Source organism: Cupressus sempervirens, chromosome 11 (assembly GCF_028749045.1).
Source record: "Cupressus sempervirens isolate cs-2001-9-10 chromosome 11, ASM2874904v1, whole genome shotgun sequence".
In the NCBI taxonomy this organism is placed as follows: domain Eukaryota; kingdom Viridiplantae; phylum Streptophyta; class Pinopsida; order Cupressales; family Cupressaceae; genus Cupressus; species Cupressus sempervirens.
Window position 1 is genome coordinate 330,395,326 of NC_143128.1, and position 6,000 is coordinate 330,401,325.

Consider the following 6,000-nt stretch of genomic DNA (forward strand, 5'->3'; position numbering starts at 1 on the left):
ATACTATTAGTACTACACATGGACTTAGACTCTCTCAAGTCAACCCATTCTATAATAACTCATGTACTTGTTTGTTCAACTCTTCACTTTCTATTGGTATCATTCTATGTGTTGCCTTGTTTAGCAAACTGGACCCTAGAATCAAATCTATCTAGTGACTGACCATCCTAATTGGGGATTATGGATCAAGTACATTTTCTGATGCAATATCTAGAAACTCTCCCAAAAAGTTTGTAACTTCTACAGGTACCTCCTATACTTCCTCTTTAACATCTTTTAGGATTATAGAAAAGCACATATAATCATGCTTCATACCTTGTAGAAACTCCTTTCCATCAATAAATCATATTATGTCATCACTACATACATTTTCTTATTTCTCTTTCAATGACTTCAACTTATGTTTCACTCCATCCTTTATCAAAGTGTAGGTATTTTTTCTCCAATCATGTACAACATACCTATCAAACTACCACAACCTACCTAGCAACATGTGACATGTGTCTATATGTTTGATATCACAAAGCATCTCATCCTTGTAGCTTCTAATCTTGAACTTCATTAGGCACTACTCATTGAGCATGACCTTATGGTCATCCTGCACCTAGGAAATATGCTATGGATGTGAGTATTTTTGCCTCTTGAGGTTTAAATTAGTGACCATTTTTTTTGACACCAGATTGTCAATACTTCTCCCATTAATGATCACATTATAGAATGTATCTTCACATTTGCACCTGATGTGAATAAATTCCTCCTTTGATTAGGTTCATTCTCACCACTTAGTAAGACTCTCCTATTAATAGGGACTTATCTCATTTCAACATCTTTAGAATGGGATGATTTGGTATCTTCATCAACATGTGTAACTCTAGCTTGGCCTTTAGTTCTCCAATGTGTCCTCCCTTAGTGCTAAGAATATTCAAATGCTCTATGCCAATCCTCTCCATAGTAAAAATATTTTCTATGAAAACCTACTCTTCTAGAACCTTCCCCTCTTCATCTTCCTCTATGATCTTTGTTTTTTTTTTATGGAAATGATTGGAATTATTTCCCCTTTGGTTTTGGCTGTTACTACTCACCGCATCTTTTTTCTTTTGATCATCAATCTAGCCTCCATAACACCATCCATCAAATCTTCCACTACAACCTCTTCCACTATTCTTGTTATCAAATTTTTTTCTCAACTTCTCCTCAAATCTTAGGGTAAACTAGTACACCTCCTCAATAGTGTTCATTTTAACTAAACTCAGCTCCTCCTAAAATCTTGACCTTAACCAATTAAGTTAATGGATAACTTTCTCCTTATTAGCTTCTACATGTCTAGTTCTAATGAGAACTTGGTAGAATTTTTCAGTATACTCTTAAGAAGATATTCCTACTTACTTCTACCCTTGCATTTTCTTTATCATATCAAGCTCATAATCCATGGGAATAAATTTTCAATTCATTTTAGCTATCATTTGATCCCATCTAATGATTTTGTCCTTCCGTATTCTATTTTGCTCCAATTGAATCTCGTTCTACTAGATTTTTGCATGACCCTTCAGTTTGGCCTTTGCAAACGTGACCCTATTCAGATCTTCAGTATTTTTATATTCGACATATTCTTCCAATTCATTGATCAAATCAATCAATTCCTGTGGGCTAAGATTTTACAAAATTGTGGAAGCATCAAATTTAAATCTTTTTCCAAACTTGGAAATAGCCTTAAAAAGCCTCTCTTCCTTTATGTTCAAAACTTCATATACTACCATTTGATCAATGCTTCCTTCTTCTTCTATTTCATTTGCACTTTCATCATCTCCTATAACAAGATTCATTCCTACACACATTTGTTCTTGCAATTTTTTCATTTTCCTTTAGAGGGCTCTAAAACCCTCAAGTGCAATACCTAAAACTCTCCCACCATGCTCTCTTTGTGGAGGAATCTTCATGCTTCTATTGAAACCCTAGTGCAAACTGCTTCACAATTGGTGATCTATCTACATGCACAACCCAAACCATGATCCTAGTGCAACTAGCTCACATTCAGTGATCTGTTTACACACCTAGGAACTTCTACTCTAATACCACTTGATGAAGGGTTCTCCCCTTAATACCAAAAACACATAACATAAATAAAGAAATAATTGCAATTGGCGATAACATAATATGGGCTTCTTATTATCACCTCAAATGCAGAATTACAAAATTTTCAAATATAATATGCAAACCAAGATGGATGCCTTCCTTACAATAATTTGCAACACAAAGCTACAAACTATCATTTGGAGTTGTCTTAGACAATGTATGAGCATTCCTTAAATAAGCATTTTTACATTGTCTAAGAAGTTTGTATAAATCAAACCCTAAGCCTTAAGACTTGCTAACTCTAAAATTATATATAGAGTCAGCCCAATACACCTTTGATGCTTATTGTGGAAATTTTGGTTAGCCAAACTTCAAAAGACCATAACTTTTAAATTCTTACTTTGATTGGCTATTATAACCAGTTTTTAGAATCCTTAGCTTCTAATCTACAATGCCCAACTCATCCAAACACTATTTGACCCTATTTTAGAGTCCATTTGGAACCTCTAAGGTCTTTAATGGTGAGCTTGTGGTTTTCATACCAAAATTGCACACCAAAAATCTACAATAAATCCATGAATACTCTCGATATGAAATTAAGACTCAATTGGTAGGCTAATATATCCAAGATGAACATCCACCTTTGAATTAGGATAGTATGAGCTTGTATGACTAACTTACTAGGTGGAAAGCCTTCAAAAAAAACACCTCTACACTAAGACAACCCTAATTCAAGAAACAAAAAGGAAATATTTTTGGGTGATGCAAGATTGTTCTTACACCTAGGATACTCCTACATCAGTTTCATGAGAAGGTAACCTATTAGGGATGTCATGTCATCAAGTCTAATTCTAAGGTAACTATCATGGTTACAAATATAGGTTGTTGAAATCAATGTGGTAGTGATTATGAGTGAAAAGTAGCCAAAGGAGATTATTTGAAAAGATTTGGAGAATTTTATTGTTAGCTATTTGAGAAAAACAAGGAGAAAAATGGGTAATGTTTGTCAAAGAGGATAATATTATTTAGAGAAGAGTATGTTGAAAACATAGTCAAGAAGAAGTGGATGCTCTGAAAAAGGTGGCAGAAGATGTATCCATCACTATTTTTGTTTGTCAAAGATTGAGTTACTTCTGATATGTGTGTATGTAATGGGATAGATAGATATATAGATAACATTTTACAATCCATGAGGCTGAGCATAGCCTATGGGACACTATTATGAGTCCCCCACACTTCTCAATGTTCTCCTTGTCAAATAAGTTGTACCATGAGTTTTCGGATAAGATATCTACAAATTTTACCTTGTTTTCCTTATATGCCCCACATTCCAAAAAAAAGTGTTGTGTAGTTTCCACCTTCTGATAATTTCAAAATGACCATATTTTTTCTTCCCAAGGCTCCTTTGGTCCACTACTAACTTTTGTCCTGAATTATGATGGCCACCTGTCATCCTAGCGATAGTACCACAAATTGGCTCATGTTAGATGGGCATTAGACTTGATGTTGCAAATTTCAACAGAAAGGGTGTCCATCATAATTGTGATGGATAACTTTTTTGTAACTTAGAAGAAGGAAAGGGCAAGAATTCATCTTCACATCATCAAAATTGCAATGGTTGTGCTATAGGACTAATGGGTATTCATTAGAGCAGGCTATCGCAAGTGCGATGGGTATGCGATAGCAGTGCTGTGGGAGTGATGACTATCCATCGAAATAGTCTATCACAAGTGTGATGGGTATGTGATAGCAATGTTGTAGGAGCGATGACTATCCATCAAAACAAGCCATCATAATTACGATGGCTTGCCAAATTATTTTTTTAAAAATGGCAAAAAACATTGAATAAGTATTTCCAGATTCCCCATGAGGACATCACAAGGAGGCTCAAAGTCACCTATGGTTCTCTAGTGAAGAAAAGGAAGGAGATGTTCTTCGATGCAACATGTTTCTTCATTGGAGAAAGAAGAAGTACAACCATTGTAGCATGGAATGCTGAGTTTGATGGAACACTTGGTTAGAGAACTCTTCTTAACAGATGTCTTGTTAAGGAGGATGAAGATGGTCAAATAAGAATGCACAATCATTTGAGGGACATGGGGAGGAACATTGCAAATGGACAACAACCATACTTCCTTTAGTCTCCAAATAAGGTTATTGAGGTGACAACAATGCCTTCTTGTATGGATTTATTAGTCATGTCATGGTTCTACCTTTGGTCTTGAGATATTCCTCCTAAATAGGTGAAGTCAATGCCTTCTTTTTATGGCTTTAATAATCATGGTTAGGGTACCTAGCTTCTCCAGTTATAATGAGCTCTAAATATTCTTATGTTTGATTTGATAATTCAAGGAGCAATATGAGTCTAAGGAATAATAATAGATTCACTCAAATAGTTGTCATAAAATCATAGGTTAATGTTGATCTTCACTTGGTTTCAAAAAGATTTTAATATTCTCTACTAATCAAGGCCAACCACATGAAGGTGGAAGCTCATTTGGCCCCACCCTACCTACCCCCCTAACATCTAAATTTTTCATTAACATTTAAAATTCATTTAGTCATTAATAAAATTCATTTATCCTATTAATAAATTCTTTGTTAAAATCATATCATTGACTTGATAAACTTACGAATGCTCCTCTAAATCAAGAATGCACATGTAACTTCATTCTATATGCATAGACAATAGGCAGAGCTAAAAAACTCCACCACATTTACATTTATTTAATAGGTCTATGCAAACCTCTAACAAAAATGCATACCTACTATTTTTTTTCAGCTCCACTTGTGTTGATCTCATTTTAGTTTTGACAAGGCAATGACAAAACACTTAATTAATTACTTAAAAGAACTTTTTATGTGTCAAGTGAGTAGTGTATGTCAAGAAATATATGTAGTTAGTGTTGAGCACTAGTATGTGCCGAGAAGATGGTACCTATCAAGTCACTCAAGTGTCAAAAAAGACATATATGTCGAGTGATTCATGTGCCAAGTAAAATAGTGAATGCCGAGTCATTTAGGAACCAAGTGATAGCCTTGAACTAGTAGTGAATGTTGAGCATCAGAGCTTTCAAATTTTGAGTAAATAGTCTTGGACATAATAGATTGTAATGAAAAAATATCCTATGTAAACCATTTTTGGGCCGACTTAAGGATTTTTTTATGATTCTAGAAGATATGTATGAAGGTATATTGAGAATCCCTATGCAATACATGCAACCAATAAGATTAAGTGATGTTCTATGTGAAAAAATACATGAATCACAATTTTTGATTCCTACCTAAACCTAGTTCACCTAAGTCTTCTTAAGGAAGGAAACCCTAAAGAGTTTGTATGTGCAGATAAAAAAAGAATGAAAAATGCTAAGTATAGAGAGAGAATTCATGGTGACTAAGGAGGTTGTGATCATGTTATGAATAGCAAAATTAGTTAGAGAGAATAGAGTAAAGTAAAGAGAGGACATAAGAGATACATTTGATCAACAGGATCAAGTATACATCGAGAAACAAAAAATTTGATATCTAGCAGAAAGGTGCTAACCAAAGGATCAAAGATGAAACATTCTAATAGTTGAATCAGTGAAAATATCTTAACTAAGTAGTTTTAGAAGGCTTTTGTATATCCTTTAATAGGGTGCTTACTTTATTGTAAGTTGAAGTCCTCTAACAAGGCACACTTTTAGCAAGGTGTTGAAATCCTTTAATAGGGTAATATTTAATAGTCTTTCTAAGCCTTTAACAAAGCAAACCTTTTACAAGGTAGATCATTATTTATGATCAAACAATTGTAACCTTCATTGGATACACTTTACAACTACAGTAGTGAAGATTTGTGGGTGTCATCCCCATCCCACTTTTACCTTCTCATTGGAGGGTTTTTGGGTAACAAAATTATTGTGTCATATGTTATTTGTTTCATTTTAT